Raw genomic sequence first — 14,576 nt, 5'->3', positions numbered from 1 at the left:
ACCACTAGTTACCCCTCTCCATTCTGAGAATTTACCATTAATTCCTACCCTTTGTTCCCTGTCCTTTAACCAGTTCTCAATCCATGAAAGGACCTTTCCTTTTATCCCATGACAGCTTAATTTACGTAAGAGCCTTAGGTGAGGACCTTGTCAAAGGCTTTCTGGAAATCTAAGTACACTATGTCCACGGATCCCCCTTGTCCTCATGTTTGTTGAACCCTTCAAAGAACTCTAATAGATTAGTAAGACACGATTTCCCTTTACAGAAACCATGTTGACTATTGCTCAAGAGTTTATGTTTTTCTATGTGTCTGACAATTTTATTCTTTACTATTGTTTCAACTAATTTGCCCGGTACCGACGTTAGACTTACCGGTCTGTAATTGCCGGTCTCACCACTAGAGCCCTTTTTAAATATTGGCGTTACATTAGATAACTTCCAGTCATTGGGTACGAGGCCGATTTAAAGGACAGGTTACAAACCTTAGTTAATAGTTCCGCAACTTCACATTTGAGTTCTTTCAGAACTCTTGGGTGAATGCCATCTGGTCCCGGTGACTTGTTAATGTTGAGTTTATCAATTAATTCCAAAACCTCCTCTACTGACACTTCAATCTGTGACAGTTCCTCAGATTTGTCACCTACAAAAGCCAGCTCAGGTTTGGGAATCTCCCTAACATCCTCAGCCGTGAAGACTGAAGCAAAGAATCCATTTAGTTTCTCCTCAATGACTTTATCGTCTTTAAGCGCTCCTTTTGAATTTTGATCATCAAGGGGCCCCACTGGTTGTTTAGCAGGCTTCCTGCTTCTGATGTACTTAAAAAACATTTTGTTATTACCTTTGGAGTTTTTGGCTAGCCGTTCTTCAAACTCCTCTATGGCTTTTCTTATTACACTCTTGCACTTAAGTTGGCAGTGTTTGTGTTCCTTTCTATTTGCCTCACTAGGATTTGACTTCCACTTTTTAAAGGAAGTCTTTTTATCTCTCACTGCTTCTTTTACGTGGTTGTTAAGCCACGGTGGCTCTTTTTTAGTTCTTTTACTGTTTTTCTTAATTTGGGGTATACATTGAAGTTGGGCCTCTATTATGGTGTCTTTAAAAAGGGCCCACGCGACTTGCAGGGATTTCACTTTAGTCACTGTACCTTTTAACTTTTGTCTAACTAACCCCCTCATTTTTGTATAGTTCCCCCTTTTGAAATTAAAGGCCACAGTGTTGGGCAGTTGAGATGTTCTTCCCACCACAGGGATGTTGAATGCTATTGTATTATGGTCACTATTTCCAAGCGGTCCTGCTATAGTTACCTCTTGGACCAGCTCCTGCGCTCCACTCAGGATTAAATCTAGAGTCGCCTCTCCCCTTGTGGGTTCCCGTACCAGCTGCTCCATGAAGCAGTCATTTAAAGTATCGAGAAATTTTATCTCTGCATTTCGTCCTGAAGTGAAATGTTCCCAGTCAATATGGGGATAATTGAAATCCCCCACTATTATTGGGTTCTTAATTTTGATAGCCTCTCTAATTTCCCTTAGCATTTCATCATCACTATTACTGTCCTGGTCAGGTGGTCGATAATAGATCCCTACTGTTATATTTTTACTAGAGCATGAAATTTCTATCCATAGAGACTCTATGGAACCTGTGGATTCGCTTAAGATTTTTACTTCATTTGAATCTACACTTTCTTTAACATATAGTGCCACTCCTCCTCCTGCACGGCCTGTTCTGTCCTTCCGATATATTATGTACCCCGGAATGATTGTGTCCCATTGATTGCTCTCAGTCCACCAGGTTTCTGTGATGCCTATTATATCTATATCCTCCTTTATCACAAGGCACTCTAGTTCACCCATCTTATTATTTAGACTTCTGGCATTTGTGTACAAGCACTTTAAAAACTTGTCCCTGTTTATTAGCCTGCCTTTTTCTGATGTGCCAGATTCTTTTTTATGTGACTGTTTATCATCTGATCCGGCCCTTACATTATACTTCTCATTCCTCTGCTCCTGACTATAACCTGGAGATTCTCTATCATCAGACTCTCTCCTAAGAGAAGTCTGTGTCCGATCCACATGCTCCTCTGCAGCAGTCGGCTTTCCCCCATCTCCTAGTTTAAAAACTGCTCTACAACCTTTTTAATGTTTAGTGCCAGCAGTCTGGTTCCACTTTGGTTTAGGTGGAGCCCATCTCTCCTGTATAGGCTCCCCCCATCCCAGAAGTTTCCCCAGTTCCTAATGAACGTGAACCCCTCCTCTCTACACCATCGTCTCATCCACGCATTGAGACTCTGAAGCTCTGCCTGCCTACCTGGCCCTGCACGTGGAACCAGGAGCATTTCTGAAAATGCCACCATAGACGTCCTGGATTTCAGTCTCTTCCCTAGCAGCCTAAATTTGGCTTCCAGGACATCTCTCCTACCCTTCCCTATGTCATTGGTACCTACATGTACCACGACCACCGGCTCCTCCCCAGCACTACACATAAGTCTATCTAGATGCCTCGAGAGATCCGCAACCTTCGCACCAGGCAGGCAAGTCACCATACGGTTCTCCCGGTCATCACAGACCCAGCTATCTACATTTCTAATAATCGAATCTCCCATTACTAACACCTGCCTTTTCCTAGAAACTGGAGTTCCCTCCCCCAGTTCATTCCAAAATCACAATTCATTCCAAATCACTCGTAGGCACGAATTGCTCCTGGAACCTCCCTCAAATTGCTATTCGATTACACTCCTGCCCGTTTGGCAGAGATCCGTTTCTGAAAATAGCTAAACATCAGAAATTCAGTCAAAATGTAAGCTAGGCACTTGAAAAGAGCTAATGAAGAATTATTAAGCCCACATCAGTGCTAGACACGACTTTCCTCTTGAACCAACCTCCAATTTCTATTCGAAAGCACTGGTGGTTATTTGGCAGAGTTCCTGTCGTGAAAATGACTAAAGAGGAGACGTTCAGTGCAAAGCACTGCTAGGCAACACTTTCTCCTGGAACCATTTTACAAATGCTATATTGCAGGCCATAAAACTAATCTGCGAGTGTGAATATTGATACATATGAGAAATTCATTCAGGTTCATTGCTAGACACAGATTTCTCTGAGAATCGTCTTTCACAAGCCAATAGCATCCCCTGCTGGACATTTGGTAGCGATTCCTTTCGTGAACATTGCTAAACAATGTTTAGTCATTGCAGCTCACTGATAGGTACGAATTTCTCTTTGAAATAGCCACAAAATAGCATTCGGTTGCACTGTTAAGCCCTTTGTTAGAGCTCCTTCGGTGAATATAGCAAAACATGACCCTTTCGAGCCTTATCTCTGCGAGCGAGGAAAGTCTAATGGACTCATCCTCCTTCTGCAATTCTGATGCACTGCTGAGAATTTGGCAGTGCTACATAAATAATAGATTTTCTCTCCTTATAATCGTCTGCCTTTTTGAGTTCCCACTTCCTAGCAGAAATCTACGGCTTTCAGGTACTCTCTATACTTGAATTCTTTAAAAACAACCTAATCTGCTAATGTTTACTCTTCAGGGACGTAATCTCAGTCGAGACAGAAGTCTTTGATATAGGTGAGCAAATCTGCTGTGGAAATAAACTGGTAGTGGGCCATTGATTTTAAAGACGCTCGAATCATAGTGCAGCTACAGACAAGAGCAATGTCTAGCTACAAGGGGACCCAGTCCATTTGAAATGTACGCTGTTTCAGAAAAGGAACTAGAAATGGGTTCAAAGCCTACAGCTACCCACAGCTCACAGGTATTTGGCTCAGGGGGTTGGTTTTGGGCCGCTCTAGAGGCAGCGATTAGCCAACTATCTAAAGTTTAGGGTGTTCAGATGCACGGATCTACCTAGCTATCTATCTATCTATCACGAACACTAATAAGCATCTTTAATTTTTCTTGTTTAAGCAATGCCATTGGAACGGCGGCAGTTTTACTGACAACATTACTGAAAAGTTCTACAGTTACCTTATCTATCTACATATCTAGCTAACCATAAACTCTAATGAGCATCTTTAATTTTTCTGGCTTAAGAATTTCCATTTGAACGACTCCTGGTCTACTTACAACTTTTCTCCACATTGATCTATCTCGCGAGCTAGCTAGCTGTCCAGCGACCTAGACAGCTATCTAATCACTAAAACTAATGAGCTTTTATTTTTCTTGTTTACGCATTTCCAGCGGAACTTCCCCTGTTTCACTGACAAGTATCAGAGGGGTAGTAAGTCTTAGGTTAATGAGCCTTTTTTATATTTAATAATGTCTTATGTATTCAGGTGCCTGTCTGATCCGATAGCTAGCTAGATTGCTAGATCGAGTAACTGAATAACGCTTGAGTAAAGCTATCAGGAAAACAGGGACTCTTACAAAGAGAAAAAGTAAAGCTTCTTATCACTGTTCGTGATTAGTTAGCTCCATCGATCGAGCTAGAGCGAGCGACAGACAGTGTAACTGTATAAATCTTGAGAAATGCTGTCAGTGAAACAGGGGAAGTTCCATTTGTAATTGTAAACCGTACACAAGAAAAATAAAAGGTGCTCATTAGTGTTTGTGAGTAGATAGACAATTAGATCGCTAGACAGCTAGCTAGATCGCTACGTTGTTAAAAGTGAATAAAATTGTAAGTAGAACAGAGGGAGCTCAAATGGAAACGCTTAAACAAGAAAAATTAAAGATGCTTATTAGTGTTCGTGATTAGCTAGATAGATAGCTATTGCATCTGCACACACTAAACTTTAGGTAGTTGCAGAGGAGCTCTGGCTCCAGAACGGCAAAAACCAAAACCCTGCGCCAATACCTGTGGCTGATGGTATCTGCAGGCTTTGAAACCATTTCTAGGTCCTTTTCTGAAAGAGCGTACATTTCAAATTGTCCCCTCGTACCTGGACATTGCTCTAGTCTGCAGCTGCCCTATGAGTCGAGCGTGGGTGTCTTTCAAATCACTGGCCGACTAGCTCTTCATTTCTACAGCAGATTTGCTCAAAGACTCCTGTCCCGACTGAGATTCCATACCTCAAGTTGTTTTTAAAGAATTCGAGAAACAGAAAGAATGTAATAAGCCGTATTTTGAAACTAGGAAGGGGGAACTCAAAAAGACAGACGACTTTTCCAATAAAGGCATTAAAAAGTCAGGAACGAGAATGAGCCTAGGAAACTTCATTCCAGAGACTAATTCTTTCCAAAGCTCCAAGGGCCTGGATAGAGAGGCTAATATTACAAGCAGCAGCTTAGCCATAGCTAGATTAAAATGGCTCTATAGCTGTGTAGGCATACACCTAGATTGCTGTTACAGCGCAAACTCAGACACCTAGGTAGTGGAGACTAAGTGAAATCCTGACTGTAAACCCAGTAAACTATGCAATTTGGAACTGTATGAAGTAAAATTGGAATGCATGTTCCTCTTAACCTGGGCTAGACAACCTATGGCACGTGTGCCGAAGGCTGCACAGAAGCTGATTTTCAGTGGCACTCACACTGCCCGGTCCTCGCCACCAATTCGAGGCAGAGGATTATGGGGAGGGGGGCGCTCTCCATTTTAATTTCTATATAGCTGAAGCGTCTTCATCATTTAAGAAAACTTATTTACTATACATACAAACAAAGTTTAGTATCAGAGGGGGAGCCGTGTTAGTCTGGTTCTGTAAAAGCAGCAAAGAATCCTGTGGCACCTTATAGACTAACAGACGTTTTGCAGCATGAGCTTTCGTGGGTGAACACCCACTTCTTCGGATGCAATTAGTTTAGTTATACATTTTAGACATAAAGAAAGAGACCTTCTGAAAACCTTGATAGGTATTTCGGTCACGCGAAACCTCAAAAATGAGTGACTAAATGAAGACTGGGCACACCTCTTCTGAAACGGTGCCGAGCCCTGCTGTAGCCAGTCTTATTGCACGACAGAGAGAGTTTTTCCTAGAAACCAGCAGAGGGTGCTGTTGCCTTGTCAAGGCTCTTTCCTTGAGGCTTTTTGAAAAAGCTCCGGTGAAGTAGTTTATTTTTCAAGAGCGCTATGCTAAATGGACTAGAAAAATGCCACGAAATGAGCTGCCCGGGGAGCGGGCGCGTACGGAGGGTCGCGCGCCGGCCGGAGGAGCGTGGATCCCGCTCCCTCGGTGGGTCCGCGGGGTCCAGAACCTAGAAAAGACTTTACAAAAGAGGTGATCCATTCTAATTCTCTCCGAAGGAACAGAGCAGGCTAGAAACACTACTATAGCGACTCATTGAACTAGTCACTGCCACACATGGACTTCTTGTCCTCAGGCGCTCTCTGAACTCTTCCCGGCTACGTGCTCAGCCATACTCTATTTTGGTGACAAAACCCTCTTAGTTGTCTCTCTTCAGAACCACATCTATTTCGTGCATCTCCACAATAAATGTCGCAGAGACCCTCTTCTCGGGCTGTCCCACATTAGTAAGACTTCACCGTAGGCGACAGGTACAGTATTGTCTCGCTCTCCGGGACCAAGCTCCGCAACCCCTTTCTCCCTCTCCTCCGGCTGTAGCTCCACATCCCCGCGGCCCTCTCCCCCGGCCAGAACCTCGCAACTTCAGAGCTCCCAGCCGGAGCCCCACAACCCCGCGGTCCCGCTCCCCCGCCCAAGTACAGAAACCCCGCAGCCCCACTCTCTTGTCCCGGAGCCCCGCAACCCTCCACCCCCAGTCGCCGGACCGGAGCCCGGCAACCCTGCAGCCCCGTTCTCTCGGTCAGAGGCTCGCAACCCCGCACTCTGGCCGGAACCCCGGAACCCGGCAGCCCCGCTCTCCCGGCAGGAGCCCCGCAACCTAGCAGACCTGTGCTCCCGGCCGGAGCCCCCAACCCCTTGGTTCCGCATCCCCGGCCGGACCTCCGCATCCCCGCGATCCCGTTGTCCCGGCCAAGCGCGGCAAGTCCTGCGGCTCCGTTTCCCCGACCGGAGCACGGCCACCCCTTCGTCCCGCTCCCACCGGCCGGAGCTCCGCGTCCCCGCCAGAACCTCGCAACCCCAGAGCTCCCGGTCAGAGGCTCACAACCCCGCAGCCCCCCTCTCTGGCCGGAACCCCGTAACCCCGCAGCCCCGCTCTCCCGGCAGGAGCCCCGTAAGTCCGCAGCCCCGCTCTCCCGACCAGAGCCCCGCAACACCGCGTCCCGCTACCCAGGCTGGAGCCCCGCAACCCAGCAGACCCGTTCTCCCGGCCGGATCTCCGCAACCCCTTGGTCCCGCATCTCCGGCCGGACCTCCGCATCCCCGCGATCCCGCTGTCCCGGCCGAGCGCGGCAAGTCCCGCGGCTCCATTTCCCCGACCGGAGCACGGCAACCCCGCAGCCCCGCTCTCCCGGCCAGAGCCCTGCCACCCCGTAGTCCCGCTCACCCGGCTGGAGTCCGCAACTCCCCAGACCTACTCTCGCCGCCGGAGCCCCGGGGCACCGACACGCTGGACAGAGCCCCGCCAACCCAGACAGAGCCCGGCTAACGCAGACCGAGCCCCGCAACACTGGGTCCTGCTCTCCCGGCAGGAGCCCTGCAACCCCGCGGTCCCACTCCCCAGACCAAGTGCAGCAACCACTCTCTCCACTCAGAGCCCCACAACCCTGCAGCCCCACTCGCCGGACCGGAGCCCCGCAAAACCGCGATCCCCCGGCAACCCCGCACCCCCACTCTTCTGGCAGGAGCCCGCAACAATGGAGCCCCGCTCTCCTGGCAGCAGCCCCGCAACTCCTTGGTCCCGCTCCCCCGGCCGGAGCTCCGCATCCCAGCGATCCGGCTGTCCCAGCTGAGCGCGGCAAGTCCCGCGGATCCGCTCCCACGGCCAGAACCCCGCAAGCCCGCGGTCCCGCTCCCCCGCCAGACCCCACGCAACTCCGCAGGCCCACTCTCCTCGCTGGAGCCCCAGGACCCCGACACCCCAGCCAGATCCCGTCACCCTGTGGTCCCGCTCTCCCGGCAGGAGCCCCACAACTCCGGCGCCCCGTGCCCGGACACCCCGGTGAGAGCCCCGCTACCCCGGACAGAGCCCCCCCAACCCCGCGGTCCTGCTCTCCCGGCATCACCCCTGCTAGGGCTCCGCAACCCTTGTGACAAAGGTGGACTGTTCCTACTGGGGTCTGTGAATGCTGTGTTGGTGCCTCAGTGTCCCCTATGCAGTTCTTAAGTATCTAGCAAAGCAAGAGGCCAGTGCACCTAAATGCCCGACACTCTGTCTCCTAGCAACGGCTGGCCTGGGCCCCTCCTCTGCAAAGGTGCCAACTGAAGGTGTTGGAGACAAAGAGATCAGGTGACCTCCTGGCCGGGGAAAGGGGCTGAGCAGAGAGGAGGGACTGGAGGGAGTTGGGGAGACTGGAGCTGGCTCGGGGAGGAAGGGTAGGACACAGGGCCGGCTTTAGGAAGTGCGGGGCCCAATTCGAACAGTTTCGATGGGGCCCCGGCAGGGATGACTAAAAAAAAAAAAACACTTTAAAAAAACACATGGGGCTTGTACTCGCCGGGCGGTGCTCCGAGTCTTTGGTGGCACTTTGGTGGTGGGTTCTTCACTCACTCCAGGTCTTTGGCGGCACTGAAGGATCCGCCGCCAAAGTGCCGCCGAAGACTCGGAGCGGGTGAAGGACCCGCCGCCGACATGCCCCTGAAGACCCAGAGCGCCGCCGGGTGAGTAAAAATTAAAAAGGCGCCTCTAGCCAGGGAAGGGATTCTTACTGGGTGCACGGGCCCTCTTAGGCGTGGGTCCCAATTCGGGGTGGTGGAATAGCCCTAAAGCTGGCCTGCAGCTACAAATTAAAACTCCGCAGTGTTTGTTGGGGCAACTGGAGCCGTGGGACCTACCTGGAGATGCTGAAATCTAACCCTTGTCTCTCTCCTCCTGTCTCTACCTCCGAGCCAGGCACTGGGCAGTTCAGTGGGGAAGGGATGAACTGATGATCATCAGTTTGTTTTATGATGGGGGGGAGTGGTTTAAACTATTTCCCTGAATCACGTCTCCCTTGCAGGGGCGGCTCTAGGGATTTTGTCGCCCCAAGCACGGCAGGCAGGCTGCCTTCAGCGGCTTGCCTGTGGAGGGTCCACTGAAGCTGCGGGACCAGCAGAGATCCCCCTGGATTGCTTCCCCAAGCACGTGCTTGGCGTGCTGGGGCCTGGAGCTGCTCCTGCTCCCTTGGCAGCTCAGTCACCATTTTAGATAGAGCACTGCTGTGGTGCCTGGGCACTGGGCCACGCGGGGCCTTTAATACCACAGCCATGGGGAGCGGGGGCTGAGAGGGACCATCCTGCGAGGAACACGAGTCCTTCTACCATCCACCATACCCTAGTTTGGAACTGCTGCTGCCGGCTCACCCCATCTGTGGGGACGTCTATTCCCTCTGCCTCCCTCTAGCTGGGGGGTTTCCCTTCTGCACCTACCTGGCAGGGCAGCCCCTGTCTGAACCCCTGATCCTGCCCCAGTTTTGTCCCTCTGCCCATCCCGCCCCTCTGATTTCCCCCCTTCAGGGGGATTTTCCGGCCTTTGATTGCAGGGAGCAGATTCTGATGGTGCGTGAGGGCAGCAGCTTGCAGCTGTTACTGAGCATGTGAGAAGAGCATTGGAAGAGAAGAACAGCCAGACTGGGTCACACCAAAGCTCCATCTAGCCCAGTGTCCTGTCGACCAACAGCGGCCGGTGCCAGGTGCCCCAGAGGGAATGAACAGACAGGAACATCCAGTGAGCTACCCCCTGTCGCCCAATTCCCAGCTTCTGACAGACAGAGGTTAGGGGCACCATCCCTGCCCACACTGGCCCATAGCCACTGATGGACCTGTCCTCCACAGAAACACAGAATCATAGACAATTAGGGTTGGAAGAGACCTCAGGAGATCATCCAGCCTAACCCCCTGCTGAAAGCAGGACCACGAATCTCTAGTTCCCTTTTCATCACAGGACCCTGCTCAGGAACAGTGAAGTTGCAAGTTCTAACAGGAAACAGCTTCAGAAAGAAGGGCAGCTCCTCTTCCTCCTCCCCTCCCGTGGGGATGAGCAGCCCCCCAACTGCCTCTCTGCCCCGGCCTCCTTCAACCCATTGCCCCTTTAGCCTCCCACAACTTCCCCATCGCCCCCTTCAGCCTCCCCAACTTCCCCATCACCCTCTTCAGCCTCCCCCAACTGCCCCCATCGCCCCTTCAGCCTCCCCAACTGCCCCCATCGCCCTTCAGCCTCCCCAACTTCCCCCATTGCCCGCTTTAGCCCCCCCAAATGTCCCGTTCCCTCATCACCCCCATCAGTCTCCTCCAAACAGATCCCTTCCCCCCAACGCCCCAGGCACCACCAGCCCCCCGTTGCCCTCTTCAGCCTCCCCCAACTCCCCACTGCCCCGGCTCCACCACTCTCAGGTTCCCTTCCCCACAACCATCTGCTTCCTCACCATGGGGAACAGGAGCAGAAAATGCTTTTGAAAAAACCTTCTGCAAAGTAAAAAGTAAAACAAGCCAAGCAACCCCCTCCCTGGCTTTGTGCTGGGTGCCCAGCTCTGGGCTTGTGTGTGTGTGGGGGGGGGGAGGCTGTTCTGAGCACACTCCGGTCAGGGAAGGGGCGGAGTTGGCCAAAGGGGCAAGTTGAAGCTTTAGCAGAGAATTCCTTTCTCCATGGTGTTAGCTAAGCGTTGCTGTTAAATGTCAGCCCGACAGATGCAGCATTTGAAACAATCTGACTCTAAATCCCCTGCCCTCTCAGTTGCTGTAGTTCTCACATCCTCTGCTCTTGTGATGTCACCACATGACATGGTGTCTTATTCTCATAGTGTCCTGTGGGTTAGACAGGACTTAAGTTTAGGAGATAAAAACTGAAGCATAACTCCGTCCCTTCCTCCTTTTGACTTTGGAAAAATAAATTCTGTCCCCTCCCCCAGTCCCAACCCAGCCCCACCGGCGCTGCTGCGGCTTGGAGACAGGTGCCCTCTCACCTGGCCCTGAGCTGCTGTGGGGAGAGAGGGCTGGAGGGGGGAGTCCTCTCTCCCTGGGGCAACCTGCTCCCCAATCTCCTCATTCCCAGCCCCACCCCAGAGCCCGCACCCCTGCACCCCAACCCTCTGCTCCAGCCCTGACTCCCTTATCCCCAGCCCCACCCCAGAGCCTGCACTCCCAGCCGGAGCCCTCACACCACTGCGCCCCTACCCTCTGCTCCAATGCTGAGACCCTCATCCCTAGCCCCACTCCAGAGTGTGCACCCCCAGCCGGAGCCCTCACATCACTGCGCCCCAACCCCCCCCCGAGCCTCTCCCACACTCCAAACCCTTCAGCCTCACCCCTGCCACACACCATCCATGTGCAGAATGAATTTTGTAAGGAGCGCAATATGCAGGTGATGTGTCACACCTCACCTCCATATTTGTGCCCAAAACAAAATTCATTCCGCACATGGACATAACAAATTAGAGGAAACACTGCTCTCAGTGTTCAGCCTCTCTCTCACTCTTGAATTTCATACATTGAGTGATCAGAATAAAGTGCCCTCAAGTGAGCTAGAGACCAACAGTGGTTCATAGTAATTATTCAGCAAGTATTTTAGAAGACCTAGAACATTAGAGGAAATCATGACCTGCCAAGAGACAATTAATGGAGAGAAGCAGCCAGATTAATTCTATGATTCTATGATTCTATGATCTTCTTGGATCTGAGCATCCCCTTCCACACTGTGCGCTTCCTGCAGCGAGTCCATCCGGACGGGGCCCTGCACCCCAACTCGGCAGTCAGCAGTGACTCTCAGCCAGCTAGTAAAACAGAAGGTTTATTAGTTGACTGGAATGCAGTGGGTAGAATAGAACTTGTTAGCAGAGAAATCAGTGACTTTCAGCCAAGTCCATCCAGAAGCTCTGGACACACCCTCTACCACACCTCCCAAGCAGACTGCCTAGCTTCCAACAACCCGACCTCCGGCACCCCCCATTGCTCTGCCTCCTTGGCTTTGTCCTGCTTGCCAGGCAAGTTACCTGGGCGTCACTTGGGTGTAGTCCCCATCCTGGGTATCAGGTTACAAAGAGCACCAGTCATAGCATATGTGCAGGCAGCTGGAGCAGCCCCACCTGCCCCAGAGGTCTCAACCAAAGTCACACACCCCTATTCCCACCACCGAGTTATTAGTGCAGCATGCAGGGAAACTGAGGCACACACAGTATTCATGCAAAACAGTAAAATTCACATAGGCTCAACAGTAAGACACACATACACCATAACAAGGGAAAATCCCCACTTTGTCACACTGATGCTTTAGATTCCTGCTGTCTCTGTCTTGGTACATCATTTCACCCCACTTCTCTATACTAGCTTATCTTTTTTTCTTTCTCTCTAGTCTGTTCCAAGTCTGGCCGGCCATAAAAATGACTCAGCTCTGTTATACGCTGTACTCGGCACCACAGGCTGAAGCAGCGTGAGCAGCATCTCTCTGGGAATGAGAAAGCTCAAGTGAGATGTTCTCCCAAGTCCATTGCATGAGTCAGGATCCAGGGGCCGAAAGCGCTAGCTGGCCTTGTGTCCTGCCTGCAGCATCTGAGACAGAAGCTTCTGTTGTTTTCCATCCCTCCTGGGTGGCTGCCATGACAGCAGTGCTAACCTTAACAAAAATGACTGTGGATCTGCTATTCCATATTGAACGGCCTTTCCCGTTCCTCCAGAAAAGCTATTAGGGGGCAGATCTGATGGAGCTATGGCACCAGCTGAGGGGTTGCCTCTTCTTGCTAGCAGGAGATTTGGGGCATGATTTTCCACACTCACACTGTTGAAGATCAGTATTAACTCAGTGGAGTTGCAGCAGTCTGAATGAGAGGAAACTTGACCCATGCAGATGAGCTGTTTCTTAATGAGACAGTGTGGGGGGTGGGGGGTGGAGAAAAGGGGAAACTGAAAGGAGAGATAGTAATATGTAAGCAGAACAGCAAGAGATGAGTGTCAATCTCTGTCACGGAGTGTGGGGGAGTCAAGGCCCTGCACCCCCACCATGACTCTCAGCCAGCCGGTAAAGCAGGTTTATTTAGACGACAGGAACACAGTCCAAGACAGGTTTTTGCAGGCACAGACAACAGGATCCTCCCCAATTAGATCCATCTTGGGGTCCCAGGAGCACCACTGCCGCCTTGGGGGGGTCAGACCCCTGTCTGTGCTTCCCTCCATTCCCCAGCCAGCTCCTGAAAACCCCCTCACTCCCCAGTGTCTCCTCCGCCAGGCCTTTGTTCAGCTTCCCAGGCAGAGGTGTCACCTGGCCTCTAACCCCTTCCTGGGTTCTCACATTACATGCTCAGGCATCTTCCCTCAAGGCCAGTCTCCCATCTCCCAGTGCAGACCTTTCTCCCAGGCCAACACCCCCCACGCAGCATTCACAGACCACAGTAAGCAGGGGCGGCTCTAGGAATGCGGCCGCCCCAAGCAGGGCGGCGCGCCGCAGGGGGCGTGCTACTGGTCGCCGGTCCCCCGACTTCGGGGGACCTCTTGCAGACGTGCCTGCGGAGGGTCCGGTGGTCAGCTGGTGGGGGGAGGGAGGTGAGGAGATCAGCGAGCGACAGGGTGGGGAAGATGGGGAGGGGGGGGCCCTTGAGGGAAGAGAAGGAGCAGGAGCAGTGCTTTCATAGATGAGGTGCAGCAGGGGGCAAGCCATCATGGCTGCGGGAGGTCCGCTGGTCCCGCGCCTCCGGTGGACCTCCTGCAGGCATGACCGCGGAAGGTCCGCCGGAGCCGCCTGCCGCCCTGCCAGGAAAATGCGCACTGGGGTCTGGAGCTGGCCCTGACAGTAAGAACAGTCTCAGTGCGTCACACTCTCATTTTCTGTCTCTGAGTGACCTTGGCACCAAGCGCCCTGCTCTTCGCTGACCTTGGCTATTATCGTCCCAGGCTAGATGTGACCTTCCTGCTTTGCAGGCTTAAGCTTCTTATTCTGTTAGTCACCATTTCTTTCCCCTTTCCTTTTGTCCTATTTTAAGGAGCAAATCCCTTACGCGAATAGGAGGAAGAAGAAATTGCCCTGAATGGGGAATTAAATTTACCAGGCAACCACAGATATAGATGCTGGTCTCATTTACACTAATGTCCCAACATTGGCATCCATCGAGTTACTCCTGTTTTACACCAAACATGAGATCAGAATCAGGCCCTTTGCCTCCCCAGACACTGTTTTTCCATGATTATCTTGGGATGGGGGAAGGTGGGTCAGTCCGAGAGAAAAACCAGAGAGCCCAATTCATTACCTCACCTGCACAGACGCAAAAGGGGTGGAAATTGCTCCCAAATCAGAGTGGTAGGTTTTCATTTCCATTTTTAATAAGCCCTCCCATTGGCTCTTTTGATCAGAGGCCCACTCCCTTTCTTTTACGTATGCAGGGAGGCTTTTTTAACCCTTTACAGGTAAACCAAACAGAGAACACCGCCGCTCGCCCTGGTGGAGTTCTGGAGTTGACGGGGGCGCGTTCGGGGATCGATAGATCGCGTCTAGATGGGAAGCGATCTATCGATCCCTGATAAACCGATCGCTACCCGTAGACATACCCTTAGAGCCGGCATGTCCCCTCTGTTTCTCCCTTGCTGAAGAAGCGGAAAGGGAGCAAAAGATGCCCGGCTGAAGGGTTTTGCGCTCGGCCTTGAGGATTAAGCCC

The sequence above is a fragment of the Mauremys reevesii genome, linkage group 21 (genome assembly GCF_016161935.1).
Source record: "Mauremys reevesii isolate NIE-2019 linkage group 21, ASM1616193v1, whole genome shotgun sequence".
In the NCBI taxonomy this organism is placed as follows: domain Eukaryota; kingdom Metazoa; phylum Chordata; order Testudines; family Geoemydidae; genus Mauremys; species Mauremys reevesii.
Note: the sequence above shows the minus strand (reverse complement) of the source record.